The sequence below is a fragment of the Podarcis raffonei genome, chromosome 3 (genome assembly GCF_027172205.1).
Source record: "Podarcis raffonei isolate rPodRaf1 chromosome 3, rPodRaf1.pri, whole genome shotgun sequence".
NCBI classification, from domain to species: domain Eukaryota; kingdom Metazoa; phylum Chordata; class Lepidosauria; order Squamata; family Lacertidae; genus Podarcis; species Podarcis raffonei.
The window spans coordinates 96,565,219-96,581,664 of NC_070604.1; the positions used below are offsets into that span (position 1 = coordinate 96,565,219).

At 38.8% G+C, this 16,446-nt stretch overlaps 1 long non-coding RNA gene across 1 annotated transcript; it reads right to left on the reverse strand.

Annotated features, from left to right (window-relative positions):
• Nucleotides 1-253: 253 nt before the first annotated feature.
• LOC128411133 (uncharacterized) lies at nucleotides 254-12,970 on the reverse strand. The gene is made up of 3 exons (XR_008329703.1): nucleotides 11,564-12,970; nucleotides 3,718-3,791; nucleotides 254-1,161 (listed from the first exon to the last, which is right to left on the reverse strand). It is a non-coding gene; the product is annotated as an uncharacterized LOC128411133 (long non-coding RNA).
• Nucleotides 12,971-16,446: the final 3,476 nt, after the last annotated feature.

Genomic DNA, 16,446 nt, shown 5'->3' on the forward strand with positions numbered 1-16,446 from the left:
TGCGTGAAGAGACTGAAGAACACTTATAATTTCCACATCCAGTGCTACACTTGCAATGCTAATGCAAGGCTCAAGGTGGGGACTTGCTGGGGAGAACTGGTTGACACGAGGAGGAATGTTTGACCTTCCCCACTCCCACACAAGCAGGCAGATGAAAGCGCTGCTAGCAAGATCTCTGGCAGAAGCCAATGGGATGCCCCAAAATAGGGGAATAGTGAACAGGAGGAACTGGACTCGGCTGGGATCAATAAGGGGAGCCAAAATAATTATGGAAAGGAATTTTCCAGAAAAAGCAGCTTTTCTCCATTCCTCCAGGTCAGTGAGCATTTAAGCGGCGGTGGCATTCCTCCTCTGGGAGAGCCACATGGCTCCTTCACTGCTTGTGTTTAGAAATGTACCTTTCTTTTACGCTTTCCTGTTTTATATTCTTTGTTTGTATTTTATTGTGCTTTATTACACACCACTCTTATCTCCCCAGGCAGGATAGCAAAGCTAGGATATAAATAATTTTAAATAAGTGAATTGTGAGGGCACAATTGCACCCCCATATTCTTGTTAAATTAATCCAACGGAGATATTAAAAAGAGCAGCCTAAAATATCTAATTTAGTTTTGAAGCAATTCCACTGACTACAGTGTGCTACTCTAGAGGAAGTGGTGTCATGGCTGCAGAAGCTTTGCTGCTTTTTTTTTTTTTTTAGTATCACAGCAAAAAAGTACTGCAACAAATCTAGTTAAATAACGGGAAAAATTTCCAGAGCCTGTGCAACAGTCAGTAATGGCAATAAAAGTTTCACATTATCTACCTTGTCCACATTTCCTCAAAGATCAATATGGCTAAGTACATCTTCTGCATACTTCTATAAAGAGACAAATATGAAACTTACTTGCATCAAACACAGTGTGACACCAGCTTTAGATGGACCCTTCCCCCACAGTCTAAAAAGCTGGGGAGAAATATCAATACTATGTTTGAATTACATTAGTTGGAACAAGGATGAATGTGATGGTGCAAAGTCAAAAGGATTTACTCAGCAACTTTCCATAAATGATAAATGGTCTTTGCAAAAGGATGGCTTCTTGCAGAGTATTTTACTAACATGTAAAATCTTTCACTTTGATATTATGGATTTGTCACAATGTTGAAATTTCCCAGCAGGCCCTATGGAGAGAAAATATTAACACTGAGAATGAGATTTTCGAACAAAATTTCATGACATGCACTTAAGTTGCAGATTTTGACTCATTTAAGTTTATTAACCAAAGGAGGGTAACTTTGGTTGTATTATGTGGCACAAGGCAGAAAGGGCAATCTTCTTGAGCTCTGGGTGAGGTCCATAGATTTGTCTATGTGTCTTTATCTCACAGATACTTCCCCCTATCTGTGGCTTTACTGTCCTTAAAAACTATGGGCTGTATCCAGTGTTCTCTTGTCTACTAGTTCAAGGACTCTTGCACTCGCAGATGGGTGAGTCTTAATGTTGTGCAACAGGAGATCCAATGCAGCAGTTGCACTAATGGAAATGCAATGCGAAACAGACCACACAATCTGTTGTGCAATGAAATTATAAGCAAACTGCTTGTAACACAACAATGTTCCACTGGTGCAAATCATTTTGCCCGCAGAACAAGTATTCTGCTAAGTGACTTTAACTTACCTACATTAGATACAACCTTGTATATGTATATATGATGGATCTTCAGCAACTGGGCTGACCTACCATTAGGCAGAGTGATGCAGCCACCTCAGGCAACTGATTTTGGTTGTCATGGGCTTTTAATTGAATTTTTAAAAATATTTTTACCACCAAAGCTCTAAAGAACTTTAAAGTTCTTCAAGGGGTTACAGTGAAAGCTCTATGAACCATTAGTTTTCATGGTCTTGCTCCAAAATATCAACACTCGTGTTGTTTAAGACACAATAAAATGCCCTGACCTTTTTGGTTATGACACAAAAGAAATACCATTGTGTTTTATCGTATATTTTAACTTTATAACTGCCAAGGGCAGGTGTAAAATGCAAGTATTTTATATATTATGAGCTATACAAATTGCTGGAAAATTACAGGTGCAGATACCCCTGTTCTCTGAGCAATTTTGAAAACAAAGGCGGACTTATAATATTTATGGATAACCTATAGTTTGTTATTATGGGATTGCTCCTTAGAATATTGGGAAGTGGTAAATTAGCAGAAAGGAAATAACCTGCAAGCACAACAAATGCATAAATGAGTTTTATTCCAAAGCAGGGGTCGGGAACCCTTTTCAGCACAAGGGCCACCTCCCCTTCTGGGCAACCTTCCAGGGGCCACATGCCAGTGGTGGGAGGGGCCAGAGGTGAAACAACTATTGTACATTTTACCTTTGTATAGTCAGCTAGTTAATCCTGTCTTCCACCCAGAGAAGCAAGAGGCCTTGTCAGTGTTCAAAGAAGCATTCAGTCAGGCAAAGGCAGTCAGTGAAGGTGTGAAGCAGGGTTAGTAGTAGGTGAGGTGGCCAAGGTGATGCAACCTGGGATAGAGTCCCGAGGGCCAAACAGACAGGCTTGGAGGGCCGCATTTGCCCTCCCCCCCACTTGCCTGAGGTTTCCTGTTCCTGTTATACGAGGTAAGAATTTGAAGGGTTTGTAAAAATGATTTTATGTTTCTTCAGCAAAAGAGATAACTAGACTTTAAAAAACAAATGTTAGCATTTAGAAACGGTAAGCGAGGCAGTAAAGGATTTATCTTCCATGTAATAGGGAGGTCTACTTCGGAATTAATTTTAGATGGAACATACTAATTATTCGCTCGTGCTGTCAGCTGCTGAGTTTCGACTTGTATAGAAACTGATAAAAGATTATTTAGGCTGGTGCAAACAATCCCAGTGTAAGCTCTTTATATTGTGTATTTTTATACTTTAATATGTATTTTTCATTTCTAATCATAGGTATCTAAAACCTCAGCCAGTTTTATAGTAAAAGTTTCCAGAGTGAACTAATTAATTGTAACAATGGCGCTATCTCTTTAACTAAAGCTATTTACTTATTTATTAAATTTCTCGTTTTTCAGTTTCACACTTTTCCAATATTAAGATCAGTTCTTCACATTTCCGCATCAGTTTGCTAAAATATTTTTAGGTCCTCATGATAATTTATCAGCATTTTTGTGTGATTCCCACACCCCCCACACCCCAATAGACACATTTTTACAAAGCAATTTCCCCATATATGATGTATTTTCTATGTTATTTCCCCTAATATATGCATTTATATGCACACTTTACCCATGTTTGTGTACACATCAATGTACACAGGGCTGCAGAATTGCATTGCAAAATTCAGATAGGGGGAAATGTTAAAATATTCCTGTGTTTCATTTTACATGTTTTGGAAAATGTAAATTAGATAAGTTCACCTTTAAATGCAAACCAAGTCAAATTTGTCCCCCATCCCTAGTCCACCATAACAGCACTCCATAAGCACAAAGACAATGCAACTGGAGTTAAGGTGACAAGACTATAATCAGGAATATAGGATATACACAGCTTTATGGATAAATCTTATTTCTTCCTTGGGCCTGTCTTCCATGGGGAAAGTATTGTTGAGCTCACTTTTAACAGGATAAGGCAAACCAAATGCTCTGAAATGCAGCTTTGTGTAGATGCCTTCTTTAAAATAAAAAACACACAGAAAACTGAAAAGCATTTTTTCAAAGTAATTTGCAGAAAGGATGCAAACCTCCACAGAGAAACCTTCATTTGGGTCATTTGGATTTTCTCTCTGCTACCATGCAAGAAGCTAGTCAGAACTGTCTGTATGCAACAGAAAGATAAAAATTTCAATTAGGTTGAGTGCTGTCATAAGCAGACTACATGAGAAGGCTAGAGATAATATGCATTACATATTGATGCCTATCAGCACTGAGAACATAGCCATGTTTTATTCCATGCCCCTTTTGTAGGTTTGGCAGCAGTGGCACCCAATAAAGGCCTAATCATATTAATTTATGCCCCTATCAATTATGCATTCAGATTCCCCTGATAGCTTGTCAGTTTTTATTCAGTATTTTCTGAAAAATACGCCTATTACAGTTACTGAGCAAATAGTAGGACTGTCAGAAAGTAAGATTTAAAGAATATTACTTAAAAGGGGTGGGTTTTTAATTTTATAAATCTTGTATTATATGGCATGCGTTTGTTAGCTTTAAAACAGGTGACAGTACAGGGACAGATGTCACATTAAGGACTTTTGGGAAATGAGAATAAAAGTCTTTTCTGTTCTTTTGTAGTGAGGGACCTCGTTACGTATTCAACTTTTAATAAAAAAAACCCCAAAATGTTCTAGGATTTACAAATGCAGTAAAACTGTATCAGATTAGTTAGTTTATTATCAATTTGCATGTTTCATATGACGGGCATTAACTGAGATTTTAAGAGATCTTTAAAGTTTGAAGAGTAATTTCACAACTGTATACCGACCCTGTGTAGCTGTGAAAAAAATGTTTGGGGTGAGGTGCCCAAAAGAGCTAGGCTGTTCCCTACAAAAAGTCATGTCACCACAAGCGAGTTAGGCCATGATCCAGAAGGAAACAGCTGCCACCACATATTATAAGCTATGTCTTTCCTCAAAGAGCTCTCACACCCAATCCCAAACTGCTTTTTAAATCAGAATTAGCATGATCTTTAAAGTGGTCTTTGTTGGCATCCGTCTGTCTCGAGAGACCGTGGAGTGCGCCTCTGGGGCTGAGGTCAAACCGCAACACCAAAGTGATCTCCCCGAAGCGCAAGCCTGGGCAATGTGTATGGAGGTCCTGGGCTACGTTTGGCCTTGCAGAAGTGATGAATGACCCTGATGTACCTTCGGCTGAAGTAAATATGTGTTTTTCCAGTTTTTGATATATCTCAAGATGAGGGCCAGCACTAGCATTAGGCAAATGGAGCAGCCAACTGAGGAGGCAGATCCTAGGGAGCAAGCAGTGATTGTGAGGTGTTGGGGAACAAGAGATGTGCTTTGTCTGTACACTCTAAGTTAGCCTGTTGCCCTCAGGTTTGGTGGCAGGTGTCCCTTTGCCACTGTAGAGGTAATACTCAACTCTCAGCAGGATCAGCTTCTGATGTATATTATTGTTTTCTTGTGTAAACTATGCTAGAAACTTCAATGAAGAACAATCAATAAATGAAATGAATAAATAATTCATTGACTTGGTTCCTTTGCAGCAATTTTGTATATCATCAAGAACCTCACACAGATTAAGGACAGGTATGTAACACTAATACATTATCCTAACACCATCACTATTTAATATACTTCTGTGAATGATCCAGTGTCATTAAAAAATATTGAGATAATCAGATGTTTGAGTAAGAAAACATGGTTTGAGTAAGAAAAACACGTTTGATGAGTGTATTGGGAAGAAACAAGCTACATAATTATCTGTGATATCTATGCCTAAACCTAACCGAGTTTAAGATAACAGGGCTTATTTACTACGTATACGTAATTCTTATTAAATCAACATTGCATAACTTGACCAGTTCAAGTATTCTAAACTCTTTTACTTTGGACTGCTTGAAATGATCTGTGGAAGCATTCTCACTAACCAGTCACTAGCCCTTTCATTTGTGGCTCCCCATCTGTGGAATTCTCTTCCCGGTAAGGTCCACCTGGCCCTTTCACTGACATGCTTTCAAGTCAAGGTATAGACTTACAGTCCCCTCTCATGGTTTTCATGGATGGAGCTGATTTTGTTCTGCTGTTAGTGTGATGCCGAAGCTTCCTTTGGCTGTTGTTGCTTGTGTGTGTGTGTGTGTGTGTGTGTGTGTGAGAGAGAGAGAGAGAGAGAGAGAGAGAGAGAGAGAGAGAATGAATTGTAGGTGTTGTATGAGAATGTTAATGTTTTATATAAATTGTTCGTGGTATACTGCATTTAAGTTTATGATTTTAAATATAAGTTGCTCTGAGATCTTGGTAAAAAGTGACTAATATATCTAATTAATAATGATAATAGTATCCTAGCCTAGATCTTTCCCTGACATGCTAGTTTTCCACCTGCAGAAAATTTGTTTCAGCAGTGGAACACTAAAACATAGAATCCATTTGCAAGTTGAAGTGGGGAACATCACCATATGCCATTTTGGCCTGCTGTGCATCTACAGTAGAATCTTTCCACCCAAATGGGGGAATAGAACTAGCATGATTAAACCTCTTCTTTCTTTTCTTTTTACTAATTTGCTTCATGGGGCGGGGGGGACATAATGTGTACTTATGGCCTTCTTATCTTGTAAATATAACATATCAACAGAGCCATGGCTAACAGCAGCTTTCAATTCAGTATCAAAAGTTCCAGCTGTGTGTCACTCTAATCTTTTTCTGAACTCTATGACTTTGGTTTTGAGCATATTTTGACTTCCTGCAACATCCTTTTTTGATTGTCAGATGATGAGAAGCTATCACCATGTCAGTTTTTGCCATGCAAAATACTCTCATTCTTCCTCTGCAGGAGGAAGGCTTGCAACTGTGCTCCCCAATATTACTTTCAGAAATTGCCAGATGAAAAATCCATGCAGCTCCTTTATAAACTACACTTTTTGTTACCTACTTCCCTCTCCCCGCCAAGACAGGCCTCTATCTTTCTTTTTATTTATTTGTTTTAGATTTTGATGGAAGAGCAAGGGGTGTGTGCAAACATGCATATTGGGGTAGCAGATGTATAGTCCAATGAAAGTGATGGAGCAGTAAAACGGCATGTCTTGGCCAGAACAAATAAAAACTTTGACAACTTCTGGCAAGGAGAAAGGCACCAGTTAATGGTGCCTCCAGGTAGCTTTAGCTTATATGACTGGCAATTGTAACACAGTTTTTCTCAGTGCACTTGGCAGCATTACAAGGATCACAGTCTAACAAGGATGAACAGTTTATCCAATGTGTGGGTTTCTCTCTTACATTTGGCATGGATATCTTTCTGCTTCACCTTTTGTTTTCTGTCAGAAGGATATTTATTGTGGCAATGTGCAGTGCAATCCAGCTCTCCATTTATGTTTGAGTTCCCTTCTTATTGTATTTCATGGTATTAATGGAGTACACATTTCTCTTCTACACATCTGCCTTTTTAAAAGATCCCCATTCAAGAGTACAGTGCCCTTGGGCTACTTGGTAATGTTTAATAACTTTCTACACTGGTAGTTCTTTCTTTGTCATTACACCGAGCCTTTTCTTACCTTGGTATATAAAGATCTTAAGTGTTCCCCTTGACTAGTGGCCCACACATTATATAGCAGTACCAGCAAGATAATATAGAGGGGGGGAAACCCTCTACCTTTTTACTATTATAATGGAAGCCTTCCTAAGAGCCACCTGAGAAGACAGTGTTGGAAAAGTTTGGTTAGACCTCTTCCAATTTTAGCTGGATCAAAATTTATATATAAAGGAAGAATGTTACGATACTGTCATTTTCTGAAAAGTCATTATATCTGTCAAAAGTTCATTTCCAGTATTCCCTGTAATTTTTAGGCTGGTAGCAACTAGAAATGCTGTAAAGAACAAGGCAGGACACTAACAGAAATAATTGAACATATGCATTCATGATCAACACTAAAATTTATTTATTTTGCACACAACTCAGAAAATCCCCGACCCTCAGGAGTTTTTTGGATGTGGGGTGGGTGGAAAGGAGCTCTATAGGAAGCAGAGGAAGCCTGAATGGGTGCATGGGACAGCAGCCATGGCTATTTGTATTCCATCTGTTACTTTTTCATGCTGCACCTCATTCTTCTTTCCAATAGGTGGTATAAGGAATAGGGGCTTATTAATGTGGAGCTGCTCAATATGTGTGTTTGTGTCTATACACGTGTGTATTTGAAAGAGAAATGTATATTGGAATGAGGAAGAAAATGTATATATCTTTAAATATTGTGCGCAAATCTTTAAATATTGTTCTTCCAGTATTATAGGATGGTTTTTAATAGGGTGCTGTAACCTCTCTCTGAAGGTGGTTGTAATCTAAATTATTGCACAAGTTTACTCTTAGGCTTTACTTCTGCTATGAAGGCCAAATATTGCAGGGGGGAGGTGTACAAAAAGCTTGAAACTGTTTACTATATTGAGTTGCTGAGCAGAAAAGAAATAAATGAATCATTCAAATACCTAAGGAAAAGCACATTCTTTGATCTACTTTACCCTATCTTTACATGTTGACCTTGTTTGTATTTTCTGAATTGGTGTACAGAGTTGTCGAGTTGGTCAATAATCTAATCCGACCATCAATAAAACACACCTTCTTGTTTATTAATATGTGATTAAAAATGTATATGATAAAAAGATATTGACTGCAAGCCGAGTTTGCGTGACAAGAACAATTATGCCTCCCAAACTTAATCACTACATGAGCTCTTTAACCCAGTGAAAGTCAATAGTCTATTTATGAACAACTATTGTGAGGTTTTATATATATATATATATACACACACACACACACACACACACACACACACACACACACAGTATTAGGATTTTGTTAGGACTCCTGTTCTTATTTCGTTTACTCTTTTAACTTGTATAAATCTCCAAGATACAATAGTCAGCAGATAAACCTCTCATTAAATTCTTGCTTTATATTTGTTGTATAACAAAGCTGAAGGCATTAAGATGGAAGGTATTTGCACTTGTTATTGTTCTCTATTTGCAATTAAGCAAAGGTGCTCATTTGGCGATTCCCATTTTTCTTCATAGTACTCATTACGCATTTGTTAATCAGAAATTCAAACCTTTCTAACTTCCCTTAATCCGTTTAAACAATATTGTTTAAGTTTGGCTGTGCTGCTTCAGGATGGATTCTGATTTGATTTAAAAACCTGTGTCAGTTGGTGCTGAGAAAAAAATGAAGAAGTAAAAATTCAGTACAGTACTACCATGATACAAATTGCCTTTTACTGGAAGATGCATTAAATGAAATATTTTTGTATGCTTAGAATGTATATTGTGCACATTGTTTCACAAATCTGGATTATGATGGTACATTTATGTATTATAACCAGTTGTATGGGGAAATGGGATTGAAATTGGAGAGCTCCAAAAATGGAATCAGGGGGTTAGCAAATCTTTTGAACTGAGTGAAAGGAGTCCTTAGAAAGATGAAGCTACTGCTACTGGCAGATATTACAGTCAGTGCCAGCAGTGATCTCTGAGAGCTTCATCCCTGATGATTTTGCATCTAACTCCCAATAAGAATCTGCTGGGGCTGAATTCTACTGTGATTACCAAACCTAGGTCATTCAATTGTCAATTTTTCTAGTTGGAAGAGAAACGGGGGCTATTCAGTGAAGCTCAAGTTTGGAATACAGTAATATTCAAACGATTCCGTAGCTCACACTGGTATATAACAATAATAATGTCATTGATGAAAATATACTCCCAGGAATTAATCTCTCACCTAATGCAAAACTTATCAATCAGTCAATTAAAAAAAAAATCGCGCAAAGAGGTAACATTTATTCAACACCTAAATGAGCTAAACTTCCAAGGAAATGATCATACCCATATATCTGATATGTGATTTGCAAACTAGCATTTGTCTGCTTCTCTTCAAGCTGACTTTGAATAAGGGCACTGCTAACAGAACATTTTGTTCCAGTCCCTCACCTGATTCACTGACATGTTTTGAAATATTAGAGCATTTCATAATGTTTGGTACATTTTATGAATCTAATTAGAGACCGGCACAGTAGTTCTTTGTTTTTTCTTATTAATGAAACAAGTTCTTAATTTATACGATGTTTTACCTTTCTCTGAGGTCTCTTCCTCAATTTTAAAAGAAAGCCTAATATTTGGCTCAAAAACACTGCACTAACAATGACTGAGAACTGTAAGCAATAGCAAAACTTATACGAGGTCCTGAGGAAGCTTTAAAATGTACAATAAATACAGTTTGTTGCTTACTCTGTAGAAATCAATGGTATCAGATAACTTTTTGGAATCTGGGAACAAAGCAGGTATTTTACTTAAGATATCTACATTACCTTATCAAATTGCTTGTCTGTTTTATAGGTTTAGGATGTGTCCTGATAGGATCAATGTATGCAAGTTTTGTGATCAATGTATGCAAGTTTATCACTGCTTCCACATGACAATGTTGGCATCAGAATAGAAGCCAATCTTCCCCCCACCCATTACTCTGGACTTACCCTTTCCACAGAAAATCTGGCATTAAAAAAAAAATGTTGCCAACAATCCATTTGTGATACCTAAAATATCCATTTGCAATATTAAGTACCCATCTGGAAACACCGTTATACAAATCCATTATTTTCACTGTATTCATATTTTTCCAATAGAAGAGAAAGAGCACACACAAATTGCTAGAAATCAATATTAGAATATATAGTATTTAACGTGTCAATCTCTTTGCCCTTCTCAATTTGCTGCCTACTGCTGTTCATAATTTCTGCTTTCAAATTAAGATTTTGCAAATTTCCATTTTCTTAAACAACCCTCTGCTGTTTCTGAACTTGAGCCAATATTATCCATTCCTTAATATTTATCTTCCCAGTTACCTATAGGGATGGGTGAATTTTTGTTTTTCCCAGTTTCTCATTTCTCCAATCCAGTTTGTCCCATTTCTTCATCAGTTTGCAGGATTCTTTTTTAGTCTTCATGAAAATTCACAGCATTTTAGCACACATTTCCCTTAATACCATATTTATAGGCAATTTTGCCTCATATACACAGTTTTGCAAGCAAATTTCCCTAATATAATGCAGTGTGTATCCTGTGATCACTAATACATTCATTTTTATGCACATTTCCCCCTAATACATACATTTTCATAGAAATATTTTGGTTTGGAGACCAACATAACAAAATTCAGAGAAACGCAAAGGAGGGCTGCATTTTGGTTCATATATTGTTTTGGGATATGTGAATTAGGTTAGGTTCACATGTTTTTATTTCTATTAAATTTATACCCCACTCTTCGTCCAATAGGAGCTCAGGGGGTGGGACAACAAGAGATGAAACAGTAAAAGCAAATTTAAAACACCTTAAAAGCAATTCCAGTACAGTTGCAGACTGGGAAAGCTATCTCTTAAAAGGCTTGTTGGAAGAGGAAGGTTTTCGGTAGGCAGCACCGTGGCGGGAAACAGATGTTCAAGGGGAGAGAATTCCAAAGGTAGCTGTCACAACATTTAAGGCCTGATTCCTATATTGTGTGGAACAGACTGCCTGATAAAATGTTTACTGCAGGAGGCCCTCACCAGCAGAGCACAGTGATCAACTGGGTATACAAAGGGTGAGATGGTCTTTCAGGTATCCTGGTCCCAAGGTGTATAGAGCTTTATACACCAAAACTGGCACCTTGAACTGAGAGCCCAGTAGCTAATTAGAAGCCAGGGATTTAAATGTGAAGTGAACCAAATTTCTCTCCCTCTCTAGTTACATCTATATATATATATTTATCACTCCTCTGAGACAGATGCATTCAGTGAACACTGATCTCAATGCACTCAGCATAGTCCTAGGAATAGAAATGAAGGATCAAATTAAAGCAAAGATCCTGTAGGTTTTCTGACATGAAAAGGAAAATACGAGTCACCTGTTAGCTGTATGTAGGAGAGGCTCAACCTACTAGGCAATTGAAGCAGTCGCCTAGTGTCACAAAATTATAGGAACGTGCATCAGGCAGGTGCAGTCTGCTTGTGAATCTGGATGCAGATGGTGGATTATGCCTACAAAAGAGAGTAGGCTTTGAGTTTCCTTTCCCTCATCTCCTTTCTTGAAAGCTAGAATGGTGTGTTAGGGCAATAATGATATTGCAGCTTGAACAATCCCAATAAGCCTCTTTACAAGGATTTTGACTCTTTCCTTACTTCTATTCTTTATTTGTCGAAGGTGAACTGTTCCCTTACTCAATTATTCACCACTAAGTGTACCTTAGACTTGCTAGGACTTCCTTACACTATTTTAAACTGATACTCTGAGGTCAGATCAGGCGAGAGCACTTTCAAAAGAAAGACTGCCACAGACAATCTAATAGGACAAGCCGTTTTAGTTTCTCAGTGGAATGTTTAGGATGATTCCTTGAGAGCTAATTTGATCACTGTGAAGAACTGCATTCTATTTACAGAGTCATGTCAGGTTCCCTGAGAGGGGGGGGCGTGTCTTGCAACTCCCTCACTTTCTTTTCCTCTCCTTTTTTCTTGTTTTTGGTTCATTCTCTCGCCTTTCTTCACTGATTTGAAAAAAAAGGCTGATTTGTAAGGTAGGATAAGGAAACAAGATAGCAAACCAGAACCTGCAAGATCTGAAAATCAGTCTCTTTGGAAGTGAGAGAAGGAGAGAAGGCCAGAGTCAAAAACGGGTAGAGGAAAGGATGTGGTTCTTACCTTTATACAATAGACTGCATTCCAGCAACACACAAGTCAGAGGTTTCTATGCACACATTCCACACGTATCTCTAGATCCAGGAAGGCAAGAGGCATTATAGTTAAGAATAAGTTCCAACTAGGCAAAAGCATTCAAAGAGGGTGTGGAGCAGGGCTGGGGGGCATGGCCTGATGAGGGGAATGACCTGGGCATAGTTATGAGGGCAGGAAAGAGAGGCCTGGAGAGCCAAATTAAGCCTCTGGTTCAAGACCTGAGGTTCCCAGACCTGTTTTAAAGCGCAGCTTCCTTTTATGTCTGAGAAAGGCAAGTTTCAAAGTGGGTAGCCCTCAGTAGACACAAAGTGTAAGAGAGAGAACAATTACTGTAATTAGTTTTCAATACACACTTTAAAAAGAAAAAAGATTTATTCTGCCTCTTTTCTTGAGTGGGCACTAAGCTGCAAAGTGTTGTCTGAGAGTTTTTTCCTTTATCCAGGTCTTATTTCAAAGCATTATACCTTTAGTTGAGGAAATTGGTGTGAGGATGGTAAAGTCTCATCATATTCCGCAACCAAAGACTGTCCATGAGTATTCCATAACATGTGCTGCTAAATTTAAAAAGAGAGGGGTACTGTGTCTCAAATTACTTTGGAGGAATTTTGGTTGTTTGTTTTTAAAGGTATGTATCCCATCTTTAAAAGTAAAAATCAAGTTGGGTTATAAAATAAAACTCCCTCCCTCCCTCCCTCTCTCTCTCTCTCTCTCTCTCTCTCTCTCTCTCTCTCTCTGTGTGTGTGTGTGTGTGTGTGTGTGTGGTGTGTGTACACACAAACAGTTCCTAAAACAATTTAAAGGAATCAATGAAAATATAGCATACCTAGAAAATCAATAAAAACAATTTATAAGCACCAATCCTAAACGAAGCAATGTCATCTGCTCTAGCTTCTCCTTACTCCTGAGTTGTTGCGAATCTTTACTGAGGAGTGAAAGGCACTCTGTATATGGCCAGGAGGGCACATGTGTCTATATTATTACTTCTTCCACTATAGGACGCAGCAATGGCCAAATAAATTGCTAGTGTTCTGTGTAACAAGATTTTCCCCCTTTGTTATCACAAAGTTTAGGACCATATATAGTAAGGGAGGCAAACATACCCAATCAATGTTTCTTATTCTGTAATAACTACCACCCTTTGTTCCCTATTCAAGTATCCTCAAGTATGGTGCAAATAGAATGAGCTGTGAAGAACTAGGAAACCTCGTCATAATTTAAAATGAATATTCAAAACAAGGCCCAGATGAGCATTTCAATCCCCAAGCATTCAGCATGCAGTAAGATGAGGCCGACAGGAACATTAATTTTCAGCTAGGGCAGCAGAATAGATTGCTCCAGCCATATCTACCCAGTATGCCAGGCCTCGTTAGGCATTGCCTGAGCTTCTGTAACATTAACTGAAGCCTTGGAGTCAAAGTGGTTGAGTTTTGGCTTTAGTGTATGGAAATGAACACCTTCCCAGTCCTAACGTTGCCATTGTCTAAGCTGTTGTGATATGTTCTTAGCCAAAAGTCTAGGAGCTTTATGCTTCTAGTAGTAAGCAGTGTGGTGACAAGAAGGACTGAAACTTCCAATGTGCCTATCCTCCCCAGTGTCATTTGCATAATCTCCTGGTGGTTTGTATTGTTAAGAGAGAAAATGAACACAGCTCTGTTCAAGAGAGCGTTTCAGCATATGTGTCACTGATGGAAAGCAGTGCAGAGAAGGATTGGAATAGGAAGATACCTTCCCCTGAAGTTTCATGGATTGTACTGAAATTTAGTAAACAACTTAATAACAATAATAAAATCTCTAAGCAGTGTACATGAAACAGGAAAATAGTTAGCAAAAATAAGCAGATAAAATCAGCAAGAATTTAAAAACAAGTTTATGTAACTGATAGCCTGGCTGAAATAAAAAAGTTTTTAGAAAGTAGATAAAAGAGTATGAAGAAGGTGCCTACTAAAGTAAATAGGCCCGGAGTTCCAAAGCATAGGTGCTGTTGTACTGAAAGATAAACCCCTCAGGGATATGGAATGAACACTATATGGCACTTGGAATTATGAAAGTTCTGTGGATTGAATTGGTCATGTAACCACTTGCAGAGCAAAGCAGTACCTCAAGTACAGTGGAACCTTGGTTCTTGAACGGCATAGTTGATGAACAAATTGGCTCCCGAACGCTGAAAACCTGGAAGTAAGTGTTCCAGTTTTTGAACATTTTTCGGAAGCCCAACGTCAAACATCGCTTCCGCTTGAGTGCAGGAAGCTCCTGCAGCCAATCGGAAGTCACACGTTGGTTTTCAAATGTTTTGGAAGTCGAACGGACTTCTGGAACAGATTACGTTCAAGATCCAAGGTACCGCTGTAAATTGGTTCCAAGCTTCTAAGGGCTGTACTGTCATACCTCGGGTTGCGAACACTGCGGGTTGTGCATTTTCGGGTTACGGATGTGCCGAACCTGGAAGTACTGGAATGGGTTACTTCCGGATTTCGGCGCCCGCGCAGAAATGCCAAATTGCATCACGCACGTGCGCAGACACGGCACTGTGGGTTGCGAACATGCCTCCCACATGGATCACATTCGCAACCTGAGGTTCCACTGTATATACTAACAGTAAAGCCTTGAACTTGTTGCAAATTAGTAGCCAGTTCAAATTTTCAAGCAGAGGTTGATACTTACAGAATCACAGCCCTGTCAGTGATCATGCTGCAGCATTCTGTACTAACTACAGAATGCAAAATGTATCGATTCAGACTCCAGTTCCTGCCTTCATTCCTCCACCCTTTCCATGAAGGTTGCTTCACTGTGGCACATGGTAGGACTGGACTGGCAAAAATATACTTCTGTTCTCCACCAAAATTTTCTTTATTTAATTATCATAACTTAGAGTGAGAAAAGGTTTTTTTCTAGTTGCTATTGTTAAATAATTGGGAGTTGGAAACCCTTGTTGATCTACTCAAGATCACCTATGGATCTACCAGTAGATCCATATCTACCTTCTTCCCAACCTCGCTCAGTACTTATCCACACTTATCTTTTGCCTCACTCTTTCCAGGCACCGGTCTGTACTTTAAAGCTCCGTGTCTGAGTGGTATTTTATTTGCCCCAGAGCTTTCCCACAAAAAAAAAATCTTTAGTACTCAATCAGAGCAAATGGCTAGGGTTTTCTGCAGATTGCCATTTGCTCCAATTCAGCTTTAAAGAGTAGGTTTTTATGAGGAAAGCTCGGGGGGGGGGAGCATTTGAATGCTGAGCTTCAAAGCATGGGCTGTGCTAGAAAGTGCCAAAGAAAGGTAAGTGTGGATAAGCCCTCTGTTTCATCCTTTATTATCACTGCTTTTTCTGCTTTTTCTGTTCCACAGTGTTATTTGTACAATGTTTTACAAACAGCTGTGTTTTTGAAAGCTGTTTTTATTTCATTCAAGAATATGAGCTGCTGCTCAGTCCATGCATGCAGAGTTCAACCAAGCAGAGGTGTTCTTTTTTTAAAGGCCAGAATTCTTGACCCAGAGCAGATGGATAATCTTAAAATAAAGGTGAAGGCAAAACAGAAGACATAAAAGCAGGAATATAGGGAAACACAAGATCATGACAACTTTGCTTATAAAAATGTTGTACAGTCCTATGCATGTCTACTTAGGAGGTAAAGGGGTAAACGGCGTTTCTGTGCGCTCTGGCTTCCCTCATGGTGCTCCGTTGCACCAGAAGCAGTTTAGTCATGCTGGTCACATGACCCAGAAAGCTGTCTGCAGACAAATGCTGGCTCCCTCAGCCTGAAAGCGGAGATGAGCGTCGCACCCCATAACTGTCCAGGGGACCTTTATCTACTTAGGAATAAATCCCATTGAGTCCACTGAGGCATACTCCCATTGCCTTTGAAAGTCTCCACATGGTTTGGACTCTCATATGTTGAAAATCATAATAATAAGAAACAAGGATGAAAAGAGGGAGTCAGAGCTAACACTTGCAGTTACAAAACATGACTAGTTAATTTTTAAGTCCACAAGCCCTATCTCTCCTGGAGAGAGTCAGTTCTGGATACAGAGACACATGCTTCTGTTATATATGTTCCATCACC